A 13,793-nucleotide genomic window follows, 5' to 3' on the forward strand; every position below is an offset into this window, starting at 1 on the left:
AGCTTCATCTTGCCCCTGCGATAGGGACATCAAAGTTTTTTCTGCCTGAAGTTCCAAATGAGGTTCCTCATAAAGCAAGCCCAAGGCCAGAAAAAACGCATCCACATTGCGCAACGCAGGATCCCCTGGTGCCAATGCAAAAGCCCAATCTTGAGGGTCGCCGCGGAGCAAGGAAATCACAATCCCAACCTGCTGTGCAGGGTCTCCAGCAGAACGAGATTTCAGGGACAAAAATAACTTACAATTATTTCTAAAATTCTGAAAGCTAGATCTATTCCCTGAGAAGAATTCCGGCAAAGGAATTCTCGGCTCTGATACCGGAGCATGAACAACAAAATCTTGCAAACTTTGTACTTTCGTGGCGAGATTATTCAAACCTGCAGTTACACTCTGTAGATCCATTATAGACAGGTGAACATAGAGCCATTCAAAGATTAGAAGGAGAGAGAAAAAAAAGAAAGACTGCAGCATAGACAGACTGGCAAGTGATCCAATTAAGAGCACAGAGAAAAAAAAAAAAAAAAAAAAAAAACTCTCAGCAGACTTCTTATTTCTCTCCTTTCTCAGCCAAGGATTTTAACCCTTTAGAGGGCCGGTCAAACTGTCATGATCTCCATGGCCAGAGAACTAGCATAAGCCTCTATAGGAACAAGCTCTTGGAAGATGTAACTGTACTGACCATGAACTAAACCTACCGCATCATCTAGAAGTAGCCAGGTAGCATGTCCTACTTTTTATCCCTATATGCCCAGCGCCGGCCGGAGAACTAAATAATGCTAGCAGAGGGAAATATAAGACCTGACTCACCTCTAGAGAAATGCCCAAAAGGAGACAGAAGCCCCCCACATATATTGGCGGTGATATGAGATGAAACAACAAACGCAGCAGGAAAATAGTTTTAGCAAATTTGAGGTCCGCTTTCTAGATAGCAGAAGACAGAAAGCATACTTTCATGGTCAGTAGAAAACCCTAACAAAACACATCCAGAAATTACTTTAGGACTCTGGCATTAACTCATAATACCAGAGTGGCAATTCCTGATCAACAAGAGCTTTCCAGACACAGTAACGAAACTGCAGCTGTGAACTGGAACCAAAATACAAAAACAAAACATGGACGAATGTCCAACTTATCTAGTAGATGTCTGGGAGCAGGAACAAGCACAGAGAGGCTTCTGATAACATTGTTGACCGGCAAGCATCTAACAGAGAAGCCAGGTTATATAGCGACACCCAGATCTAATCAGAACAGGTGAACAGGGAAGATGATGTCACAAGTTCAATTCCACCAGTAGCCACCGGGGGAGCCCAGAATCCAAATTCACAACAGGTTCCGCATGTGCAAGGACCATAATTAAAAGAGCTAAGTTTACCTTTTCCAGCATTAGTGCTGTACACAATGGCTCTTTCAGCTACAAACGCCTGGGGGGGGGGGGGTTAAAGGTTTCCTTTCAACTTGCTCGAGTGCAGGCTTCGGCCTACACTCCGCTCCCCCTGCTCCTCCTGCTGACCCTGGGCTCCAACACCGCCAGTTGGGGCCCGGTACTGCTAGCTGCACAGAGAAAAACACCTCGCCAATGTGTCAGTGGGGTTCAGCACCGCCAGCTGTTCCCCTGCTGTGCAGCCGGCATCGTGTCCTGCGACCGCCACGCAGACACAACAGACCCAAAGCTGCCGCCAGTGCAGGCTTCGGCCTACACTCCCCTCCCCCTGCTCCTCCTCCTCCTGCTCCTCCTCCTGCTGTCCCTGGGCTCTAACACACCGCCAGTTGGGGCCCAGATGTGCTAGCTGCACAGAGAAAAACACCAGCCAATGTGTCAGTGGGGTCCAGCACCGCCAGCTGTTCCCCTGCTGTGCAGCCGGCAACATGTCCTGCAAAAGCCACGCAGACACCAGAACTGAAATTGAAGGGAACCTGTCCCCCCTCCCCCAGGCGTTTTTACGTTATCCAGCCACCTTGTACAGCGGTAATGCTGCATGTGTGCAAGGTGGCTCAGAAACTTATTCTCCTCGCACATGTGGAACTGAAAACACGTCTGAAATGTGTCCTCTGTGTGACCATTTAACCGTCCCGGTGGTGTGACTTTCCTTTGTAATGACACGCTGCAACCCCCTTGGTAGCGCTGCCCGTCTTCTGGCATCATTTTTTGGCTGGCTGCGCCTCTGCGGCCGCCCTGACCCACACAACGCCCCTCGGTGTCTTATTTCTTGGGAGTGCGAGGGTGTGTTTGATGGGCATGAGCAGTGCATCAGTTCGCCTGTCCCTCATCTCCTTCCGCCTTCTTCAGACTGTGCGGCTTCATGGCCGTGGCATGCGATAAGGGATCAGCTGACGCCACATAGTCTGAAGCAGGTGTAAGAACCCAAGCGAGAGGCGAACATATGTACTGCGCCAGGCCCTGAATCCCAGCCCCGCAGTGTTTTAACTATGTCAAGACACTGCGGGGCTGTGATTCATGGGCATCGCGAACCGCACCAGCCAACATTAAATGAGGTCAGAAGATGGGCAGCGCTAACAGCGCTAGGCCAGGGGATAACACGACAGCGCAGACTCCTGTACAGCAAATAACAACGCTCAGGAGGCTGCACCCAGCACCAAGGTGGGATTCTTGACACCTGTGCTGCGTCTCATTACAAAGGGAACTCTCGCCTCCATTACACAGTTTGACTGTATAAAGGGCTAAATGTTATACGTGTTCCATTCAGCGTGTGCAAGGAGAAAAATTACAAGAGCAACCTTTGACTTGCGCAGCACTGCTGCTGCATAAGCTGTGGCTCTTCTACTTTGTAACCCCTGAGGGGGGGTTAAAGGTGACTTTTGAAATCGGTTCAATTAGGCTTCGGCCTACACTCTGCTCCACCTGCAGAGCCCGGGCTCCAACAACGCTAGTTGCTGTCCGGAAGTGCTGGCTGCACAGAGCCAAACACCTCGCCAATGTGTCAGTGGGGTCCAGCACCGCCAGCTGTTCCCCTGCTGTGTAGCCGGCAACGTGTCCTGCAAAAGCCACGCAGACACAACACACCCAAAGCTGCCGCCTGTGCAGGCTTCGGCCTACACTCCCCTCCCCCTGCTCCTCCTCCTGCTGTCCCTGGGCTCTAACACACCGCCAGTTGGGGCCCTAGGAAGACAAGCTTGAATAGGTCCCCATCCGGGTTCCAGTACCGTCAGCTGGTTCTCGGCAGTGTCTTTTGCTCTTGTACCTTCTGCTCCCCATCCTGGTTCCAGTACCGTCAGCTGGTTCCGGGCAGAGCCTTTGGCTTAGGTGCCTCCCTCTGGGTATCCGAGTTCCACCAACGTCAGGTGGTCCTTGGTAGTGCTTTCAGGCACGGGTACCTCCTGCTTAGTAACCGGGTTCCAGTAACGTCAGCTGGTCCTCGGTAGTTCCATTGGCTCTTGGACCTTCGGCTACCCATCCGGGTTCCAGTACCGTCAGCTGGTTCTCGGCAGTGTCTTTTGCTCTTGTACCTTCTGCTCCCCATCCTGGTTCCAGTACCGTCAGCTGGTTCCGGGCAGAGCCTTTGGCTTAGGTGCCTCCCTCTGGGTATCCGAGTTCCACCAACGTCAGGTGGTCCTTGGTAGTGCTTTCAGGCACGGGTACCTCCTGCTTAGTAACCGGGTTCCAGTAACGTCAGCTGGTCCTCGGTAGTTCCATTGGCTCTTGGACCTTCGGGTAGCCATCCGAGTTCCAGTTCCATCAGCTGTTTCTCGGCATTTTCTCAGCCTTCTTGTACCTTCTGCTACATTTCCAAGTTCAAGACCCGAAAGACGATGACCCGGAAGACCACCCCTAAGATGATGACGACACCAGAGACGACAACCACCGAGATGACGACGACCCTGGAGACGATGACCCTGAAGACGACCCCGATGACGACGACCCCGATGACGACGACCCCGATGACGACGACCCTGGAGATGACGACCCTGGAGATGACGACGACAACCTGGAAGACCGAGAAGCAGAAGAACAAGAGGCTGCAGAACAAAGAGCAGAAGAACATTAAGCATAAGACTAAATATCAGAGCAAAAGATATTATCTAAATTATAAGCAGAAGAAGACTAAGCAGTGTATGGGGGTGAGTCCGTTCCTCCTCGTGGTGCCCCTGGATAAAGCCTGATGCTGCAGGCCAAACTGAACGCGGACAAATGTAACTGGTTTGTGACAGGCAGAACGGAAGGTGTAATCTTCAAACTTTTATAGATAACAACTACGGGAATGCCTGTCACAAATAAGAATATGATGAAGAAGTTGAATATAAAAAAGATAATAGTTAAATAAAAAGAATATGAACAATGTAAAAAAAAAAATATATATATACGTAGAAAAGAAGAAGATGAATAAGGTGAAGAAGTTGATGTCACAGAAGCTGATGATGAGGATAATGAAGAAGAAAGTGTGGGAGAAGTAAAAAATAGGGTGAAGGGCGTGGAAGTAGTGAAACATCAATATCTGACAAAATAAATAAAAAATTAACATAGTCAAATTCTTTCTAACGCCGAACGTCATAAAAAAATTAAAAATACTGCTATTCTATTTGATTGGGATAAACCCCTGTGCCTTTAATGTCTCCGCCACCTCCCCCAATACATCCTACATTATTCTTAGTTGTTTTCCTTCATGTAGAATTAACCTACAAGGAAAGAAAGGGTTTATTTTAATTCCGATATTTTCGTCCCATTGACTTGCATTGGGATCGGGTATCGGTATCGGATTGGATTCCGATACTGTGACGGTATCGGCCGATACTTTCCGATACCGATACTTTCCGATATCGGAAAGTATCGCTCAACACTAGTTGTGACGTCTTTCGCCTTCTCTCGGAGGTTACGCACCAGCATATGATCGGCTGGTGTAAGAATTGGTTGCAGAATGTCACCAGTTTGCGGTTTTCGGCTCCGTCATTACATGGGGGGGGGGGGGGGGGGGAGGGGGACTTCCTGATGTATTATACATGTATTTCACGTGAAGCAGAAATGAAACTGAAATTTGTGGTTTGTGGTGGAATCTCGGGGTCCCCCCAAACCTCAGACTTGTTTACATTCAGTGTGGGGTCCGCCCCAACCTCACGTTTCTCACAGCTGAGTGTTTGTTACAATTGTATCCAGTGAGAATCTTCAGGTGGATACATTTGTTCTACACTGACACACTGTACCGGATTCAGGATTGGGACAATATTTGTGCAGGTCACTATGTATTGTGAAAACTGGACACATTGCAACAAATCCTCAGCTGTGAGAAATTCTGTAAAAGGGTACGTGCTCAGGTTTGGCTTTTGCTATAGTGTTGGCAAGAAAAATGCTGGAAAAAAAAATGCAATTTTGACACTTTTTTCCCCATTCATTGCTGAATTAATAAACTTTTCCTTACAGATTAGAACCATTGAAAAGTTGGGGTTGTTTTTAGATCTTTTTTCAAAGTTTGTCGATAAGAGTTTGGTCCGAGTTTGATCAGTTTTTCTCTTACTTAAAAAAAAAGAAAAAAAACAAACAAAAAAAGAAAACACACCTTTGCTCTCGGACGGCATTTGAGTGCAGTCTAATTGTCGCCATAGCCTTTCGCTGCTGTCTTTGATCCTATAGCCGCCATTTCTCCGTGATTTAGCACAGACTGATGTGTGAACGGCTCCATAGACCATCACAGGTACGAGCGCCATTCATGAAAACCATCGATACGCAAAAACCTGACGTGTGAACGAGGCCTAAAGAGGAGACATTTAAAGGGGTCCGATTCCGCAGCGGCATTTTTTATTTTTAAGTCTCTTTTCTGCCTTCTGTTTGTTGTTACATTCTTCCCCCCCAAAGAAAAAATGCGCAAGCGATTCACGAGTTTGGGTTAAACTGAAAAATACTTTGCCGGGTCCTGCACCTTTTTAGAGCAAAGCGTCCCACGATCAGTTAAGCAAAAGTTTTAGAGCTAGATTATATAATATATTATATAAACACTCGCATATCTGCATAAAAATGTAGCTTTTTTTTTTTTTTTTTAAATGTCACATATAATGAATCGGCTGCAAGTGTTTAGAATAAAAAAGAAAAAAAAAAAAAAAACACAATTGCAAAGAGAAAAGAAGAGAACACAGACGGCGAGCCAAACCAGCCGGGAAATAGTCGCAGCGCTAATTAGGAACTTGGCGCCAAAGACGGTTTCATTAGAACGGCACAGAGCGTTTCGTGCCTCGGACACCAGGACAGCACTGGAGGACGAGCGGAAGGTGGCTGGAAAGTTTTCTACAGATTGTAAATATCTGCGTCCTGAGCGGTGGCGGGGACACGCCTGGAGAAAAGTCCACGGACCCGGGAGGAATGTGCGGATCCACCTCGTCCGATTACACGGCAGTGTCCATCTTCCAGGAACTGCAGAGAATCCCTCCTGTTCTGGGAAAAGGCTGCACAGTCACCGGCCCATGGCTGACAGCGAGGTCACGCGACTGACAGCGAGGTCACGCGACTGACAGCGAGGTCACGCGACTGACAGCGAGGTCACGCGACTGACAGCGAGGTCACGCGACTGACAGCGAGGTCACGCGACTGACAGCGAGGTCACGCGACTGACAGCGAGGTCACGCGACTGACAGCGAGGTCACGCGACTGACAGCGAGGTCACGCGACTGACAGCGAGGTCACGCGACTGACAGCGAGGTCACGCGACTGACAGCGAGGTCACGCGACTGACAGCGAGGTCACGCGACTGACAGCGAGGTCACGCGACTGACAGCGAGGTCACGCGACTGACAGCGAGGTCACGCGACTGACAGCGAGGTCACGCGACTGACAGCGAGAGTTTTCATGTCCTGACCCCACACTCCTACAAAGTTGCAGAACTTTTCGGCACCTGCTGACACTATTGGGACGTGTTCCAATGTTGAGAAGAAACTGCAATACACACAGGCTGATTGGGGATTAGGAGTTTATGCCATAAAATGTCCTGAAGATGAACTCCATGTGAGCCCCCCATTACAGGACAGAGGGGGGGGGGCGCTTATTTTTCTGTATGAAACATTAGAAGTTGGTGTGAAGTTTTATACCGGTGGATTACTTCTTGGGACTGACTCTTGTAGGGTTAATATCGGCGTCCTGAGCGGTGGTGGGGTTGGGGGATCACAGTAAGACTCACCCATAGTCTGGGAGGACCGTGCAGGTCTGGGGGGGTCAGTGTGCGGGACCCTCCTATTCTCAGGGCGCAGTCACACTAGGGGCAGCCCGGGAGGACCGTGCAGATCTGGGGGGGGGGTCAGTGTGCGGGACCCTCCTATTCTCGGGGTGCAGTCACACTAGGGGCAGCCGGGAGGACCGTGCAGATCTGGGGGGTCAGTGTGCGGGACCCTCCTACTCTCAGGGCGCAGTCACACTAGGTGCAGCCCGGGAGGACCGTGCAGATCTGGGGGGTCAGTGTGCGGGACCCTCTTATTCTCGGGGCGCAGTCACACTAGGGGCAGCCGGGAGGACCGTGCAGATCTGGGGGGTCAGTGTGCGGGACCCTCCTATTCTCAGGGGCAGTCACACTAGGGGCAGCCTGGGAGGACCGTGCAGATCTGGGGGGGTCAGTGTGCGGGACCCTCCTATTCTCAGGGGCAGTCACACTAGGGGCAGCCCGGGAGGACCGTGCAGGTCTGGGGGGTCAGTGTGCGGGACCCTCCTATTCTCAGGGGCAGTCACACTAGGTGCAGCCCGGGAGGACCGTGCAGGTCTGGGGGGTCAGTGTGCGGGACCCTCCTATTCTCAGGGCGCAGTCACACTAGGTGCAGCCCGGGAGGACCGTGCAGGTCTGGGGGGGTCAGTGTGCGGGACCCTCCTATTCTCAGGGCGCAGTCACACTAGGTGCAGCCCGGGAGGACCGTGCAGATCTGGGGGGGTCAGTGTGCGGGACCCTCCTATTCTCAGGGCGCAGTCACACTAGGGGCAGCCCGGGAGGACCGTGCAGGTCTGGGGGGTCAGTGTGCGGGACCCTCCTATTCTCGGGGTGGAGTCACACTAGGGGCAGCCCGGGAGGACCGTGCAGATCTGGGGGGGGGGGGTCAGTGTGCGGGACCCTCCTATTCTCAGGGCGCAGACACACTAGGGGCAGCCCGGGAGGACCGTGCAGGTCTGGGGGGGGGTCAGTGTGCGGGACCCTCCTATTCTCGGGGTGCAGTCACACTAGGGGCAGCCCGGGAGGACCGTGCAGGTCTGGGGGGTCAGTGTGCGGGACCCTCCTATTCTCAGGGCGCAGTCACACTAGGGGCAGCCCGGGAGGACCGTGCAGATCTGGGGGGGGGTCAGTGTGCGGGACCCTCCTATTCTCGGGGTGCAGTCACACTAGGGGCAACCCGGGAGGACCGTGCAGGTCTGGGGGGGTCAGTGTGCGGGACCCTCCTATTCTCAGGGCGCAGACACACTAGGGGCAGCCGGGAGGACCGTGCAGATCTGGGGGGTCAGTGTGCGGGACCCTCTTATTCTCGGGGTGCAGTCACACTAGGGGCAACCCGGGAGGACCGTGCAGGTCTGGGGGGGTCAGTGTGCGGGACCCTCCTATTCTCAGGGCGCAGACACACTAGGGGCAGCCGGGAGGACCGTGCAGATCTGGGGGGTCAGTGTGCGGGACCCTCCTATTCTCAGGGTGCAGTCACACTAGGGGCAGCCCGGGAGGACCGTGCAGGTCTGGGGGGGGTCAGTGTGCGGGACCCTCCTATTCTCAGGGCGCAGTCACACTAGGGGCAGCCCGGGAGGACCGTGCAGATCTGGGGGGGTCAGTGTGCGGGACCCTCTTATTCTCAGGGCGCAGTCACACTAGGGGCAGGCCAGGAGGACCGTGCAGGTCTGGGGGGTCAGTGTGCGGGACCCTCCTATTCTCAGGGCGCAGACACACTAGGGGCAGCCCGGGAGGACCGTGCAGGTCTGGGGGGTCACTGTGCGGGACCCTCTTATTCTCAGGGCGCAGTCACACTAGGGGCAGGCCAGGAGGACCGTGCAGGTCTGGGGGGTCAGTGTGCGGGACCCTCCTATTCTCAGGGCGCAGTCACACTAGGTGCAGCCCGGGAGGACCGTGCAGATCTGGGGGGGTCAGTGTGCGGGACCCTCCTATTCTCAGGGCGCAGTCACACTAGGGGCAGCCCGGGAGGACCGTGCAGATCTGGGGGGTCACTGTGCGGGACCCTCCTATTCTCAGGGCGCAGTCACACTAGGGGCAGCCCGGGAGGACCGTGCAGATCTGGGGGGGTCAGTGTGCGGGACCCTCCTATTCTCAGGGCGCAGTCACACTAGGGGCAGCCCGGGAGGACCGTGCAGATCTGGGGGGTCACTGTGCGGGACCCTCCTATTCTCAGGGCGCAGTCACACTAGGGGCAGCCCGGGAGGACCGTGCAGATCTGGGGGGTCAGTGTGCGGGACCCTCCTATTCTCAGGGCGCAGACACACTAGGGGCAGCCCGGGAGGACCGTGCAGGTCTGGGGGGAGGGGGGGGGGGGGTCAGTGTGCGGGACCCTCCTATTCTCAGGGCGCAGACACACTAGGGGCAGCCCGGGAGGACCGTGCAGGTCTGGGGGGAGGGGGGGGGGGGGGTCAGTGTGCGGGACCCTCCTATTCTCAGGGCGCAGTCACACTAGGGGCAGCCCGGGAGGACCGTGCAGATCTGGGGGGGTCAGTGTGCGGGACCCTCCTATTCTCAGGGCGCAGTCACACTAGGGGCAGCCCGGGAGGACCGTGCAGGTCTGGGGGGAGGGGGGGGGGGGTCAGTGTGCGGGACCCTCCTATTCTCAGGGCGCAGTCACACTAGGGGCAGCCCGGGAGGACCGTGCAGATCTGGGGGGGTCAGTGTGCGGGACCCTCCTATTCTCAGGGCGCAGTCACACTAGGGGCAGCCCGGGAGGACCGTGCAGATCTGGGGGGGTCAGTGTGCGGGACCCTCCTATTCTCAGGGCGCAGTCACACTAGGGGCAGCCCGGGAGGACCGTGCAGATCTGGGGGGGTCAGTGTGCGGGACCCTCCTATTCTCAGGGCGCAGTCACACTAGGGGCAGCCGGGAGGACCGTGCAGGTCTGGGGGGAGGGGGGGAATCGGGGCAGGGACCCTATTATTTTCAGGGCGCAGTCACAGCGACGCGTTTTATCTTAGAGCCTCAAACAAACGACTTATGTGAAAGTGAAAAAAATAAAATAATTTCAGGTTCGAACACACAAAAATCAGCGACTACAGAATTAACCCTTCCGTGACCCGCCCCGATCAGTATTGGGCGTACGAGGCGCGGAGTTGTGGGGGGACGACGTCTCCGCACTCGTTATATGGAGACTAAAGTCCAGAAATTTGTTTCCAAAACTTTCTGAAAGTATAAAAAGAAATCGGGGCCGGATGAGGTTTCTATAGGGGCCGTATAGCCGGGACCCCCCCCCCGACCCGGTGACCACATATACGTCAGCATGAGCCCCACGTGACATAACCGGCCATGAGGCGCTGCAGCAGCTGCGTCTCCCTTCCAGTCCTGGCCTTTCCCAGCTCTCGGGGGGAGCAGATTTTCCTTACCTGCTGGTTTTGGCTGAGCACAGGGAGGGACCCCCTCGTTTCCGAGAACTTTATCTCCAGAGCTGACGGGTGTCACTTATACCGGCCCTTCCCCCACACTGGGCGTCTCCCAAGTCAGAAGGTAATGAGTCAACAGTCAGGGACATCTGAAGTCAGGGGAAAATCCGGGGAGAATCCTGACAAGACCCAGCAGCAGGTGGCGGGGGACATGGAGGGCTGTGGTCTCCCCAGGTGCTGGCACCCAGCTTTCCCTGGCTCCTGAACGGCACATGAGCCATGATGCCCCCACAGCGCTTCTCACACCCAGGTGCCCTAAATGATATCAGGGGATTAATGGAGCTGATATAAATAATACCGCCAGACCAAAACCGCACATTACTGGGGTATAATACCGCCACACAGAACATTATCACCCCCATACAGCGCCCATGTAATGGTAGATGGCAGTCATACACCGCGCTCTGCGGACCGTATGTAGAGACCGCAGATAAAGAAGGATGCAGGGACAAAGAGGAGTCAGAAAGCAAATAACGTTTTTTTAACTTTCCTTTAACTTCCAACCCAACAAAGAAATAACAACAGTTTTCCACGCAGGGAACTTAGGTACACGATCACAATTTCACAGTAAATCCTATCTACTATATAGGCGCCCTGAACTAAACCCGCGAAACACGACAGCGCCTCACTAGTGACCCACTAACAAGAACAAGTCAACCAAGTTCACTTATCAGCGCTGTTTCAACGATGCAGTCCCGGTGGTGAGGCTCCGTCAGCGACGTAGTCCCGGTGGTGAGGCTGCGTCAGCGACGTAGTCCCGGTGGTGAAGCTCCGTCAGCGACGTAGTCCCGGTGGTGAGGCTCCGTCAGCGACGTAGTCCCGGTGGTGAAGCTCCGTCAGCGGCGTAGTCCCGGTGGTGAGGCTCCGTCAGCGACGTAGTCCCGGTGGTGAAGCTCCGTCAGCGACGTAGTCCCGGTGGTGAGGCTCCGTCAGCGACGTAGTCCTAGTGGTGAGGGAAGGCGGTGTCCTCCGACGTCGAGCCCAGGTGTAGATTCGAGTCCAGAATGTCTTTTGCGGTGCTGCGTTACCTCCCGCAGGCGGACGTTGATCCGGGGTAACAGTTTCCACGTCCAGAGAGGGGTTTTTTTGAGAAGAATTAGCAGAATAATCGGTATCAGTCACAGCTAAGAAAAACCCAGGAGGGCCCGGAGCACTCTGTGGCAAGATGCTCCCGGGGAGCGCGGTAATACTGTCCCTGAGCTGATCAGCACTACCCCTCTGCCTGGGGGGTCGCTGACGACGAGTGCGCCTCTTTTTGGGGGCTCTGGTAATTGCCCGCAGTGTCTGTTGCACGTTCTCCCCCTGCTTCCAGCGAGTCTCACTGCGGCCTGCACACACACAACAACTGCGCTGCAGTTTCCTCTCCTCAGAGATTTCCCGCGCTTCTCTGTCCCTGCTTTCGCGCGTTTTGCTTTTTATCCTCTCCTCTCCCTGCGTCACTCTGCCTCCTGTCACATGAGCCTGGCTTACCATGCGCCCCTCAAATCCGTCCCCCGGAACCCCGACTCCCGGCAACAATGGTTCCACCCGTCTGCACAGCTCACCAGGTCCCTGTCCCCTACATTCCCCCACCCTGTATGCTCGCCAGTCCCCGGGCGAGGCCTTCGCACTGACAGGTCGCCCATCTGACGGGTTGTTCCACACTTGGGTCTGTCTAGTGTGTAAGTCAGGACTGTAGCGAGTTGGGGGTCTACCGGCAGTAGAACGTTCAGAACGTCGTGGCTCGGGTCCTTGTGTAGGGGGTGTTGGGGGAATGTCGTCAGCGGAAGGGTGACTGGTCAGGGGTAGTGTAGTAGTCGAGATAGGGGGAGTATTTTGACGCCGTTCTTCTTCTTCATCATCTTCTTCATCCCACCAATGGTTGTTGGGGGACTCAGTCGTAGGTGGCTCTTCCCTGATTGCGGATTCCGGGGTGTCCGAGTCAACAGAGCGACACAAACGGAGCATGTTGCGATGGAGAATGCGAGTACCTGTACTTCCGGGGGCCTCAGACTGCACTTCATATACAGGTCCATGCGGGTCTATACGGCGAAGCACCCGATAGGGTGTTTTTTCCCAACGATGGTCTAACTTGTTTTGCGGTCTTTGCTCTCGAACGAGTACTCGATCACCTGGCCGGAACTCTGGGGGTTTTGCTGTAGGGGTGCTCCGATGCTCCACTTCCCGAATTCGAGTGTGTACCAGTCGGTGTAAGGTCTGCAGCCGATGCCGATGATCACGCACCCACGAAGCCATCCCTGTTCGGGGGCCTTCCTCCTCCGAAGACAGTTCCAGATCTGTCATGCCTTTTCCTGGGCGCCCAAAGACCACTTCATACGGGGTGCGTCCTGTGACTTGATGAACTCTATTGTTGTAGACCCACACTAGGTCAGACACATACTCCGGCCAGCGGGCCTTCTGATCTTGTTCTAGCGCACGCAGCATTTGAAGCAAAGTCCGGTTAAACCGCTCACAAGCCCCATTTCCCTGGGGGTGATACGGTGTGGTGCGTGACTTATCAATGCCGTAGAGGCGATGCAGCTCTTCCATGACCTTGCCCAAGAAACAGGCGCCTTGATCCGAATGTATTCGCCTCGGACAGCCGTAAACTTGAATAAAGTTCTTACAGATAGCGCTCGCCGCCGACTCAGCTGTCTGATCACGGGTAGGGGTGACTACCGCGAATTTTGAAAAATGATCTACCATAACGAGGCAGTGTTCGTAGCCTTGATGCGCTGCTCCAATGGTAATGTAGTCTATCATTAATACTTCAAAAGGGGCAGACGTCGTGATGCTCTGCACAGGCGCCCTTTCCTCCGGTGACTTGGTTAGCTCACATTGTCGACATTGTCTACAGGCAGTTTGTACTTCCGCAAGCAGCCGAGGATGATAGAACCGAGTTTGCAGCCACTTAAACGTCCTCTTCACTCCGAAGTGTGCCCCGCACTCATGAGCTTCTTTAGCAACTGCGGCCACCACGGGCCCTGGTAAGACCATCTGCCAGGTCGGCTCGGAATCTGCCTGAGCCATGGTTAAGTGGCATAAGAGCCCGTCCTGAAGAGTTAGGCGCTCCCACTGCCGCAGAAGAAGGTTCAGGTCTGACGGGAGAGTTTGTCCAGGGGTTCTCACGGGCAATAGACCATTCGTTATCCACTGTCGCAATGGAGCTAGTTCCTGGTCTTCCTGTTGCAGCCGTATCCATTCGTCCCGACTCTGAACCAACAGTCCTGTAGCCGTTCCGTTCCCGGTCTGTTCCCGGCTC

General features: G+C 54.4%; 1 protein-coding gene across 1 annotated transcript in view; it reads right to left on the minus strand.

Annotated features, from left to right (window-relative positions):
* Positions 1 to 10,633, minus strand: part of BCL2L14 (BCL2 like 14) — a 36,908-nt gene extending 26,275 nt beyond the window's left edge. Inside the window, exon 1 of the mRNA XM_077267164.1 lies at positions 10,496 to 10,633. The gene's annotated coding sequence lies outside the window, so the exon portion shown is untranslated. The remainder of the gene's footprint in view (positions 1 to 10,495) is intronic.
* Between the last annotated feature and the right edge of the window lie 3,160 nt (positions 10,634 to 13,793).

The sequence above is a fragment of the Ranitomeya variabilis genome, chromosome 5 (genome assembly GCF_051348905.1).
Source record: "Ranitomeya variabilis isolate aRanVar5 chromosome 5, aRanVar5.hap1, whole genome shotgun sequence".
Lineage (NCBI taxonomy): Eukaryota > Metazoa > Chordata > Amphibia > Anura > Dendrobatidae > Ranitomeya > Ranitomeya variabilis.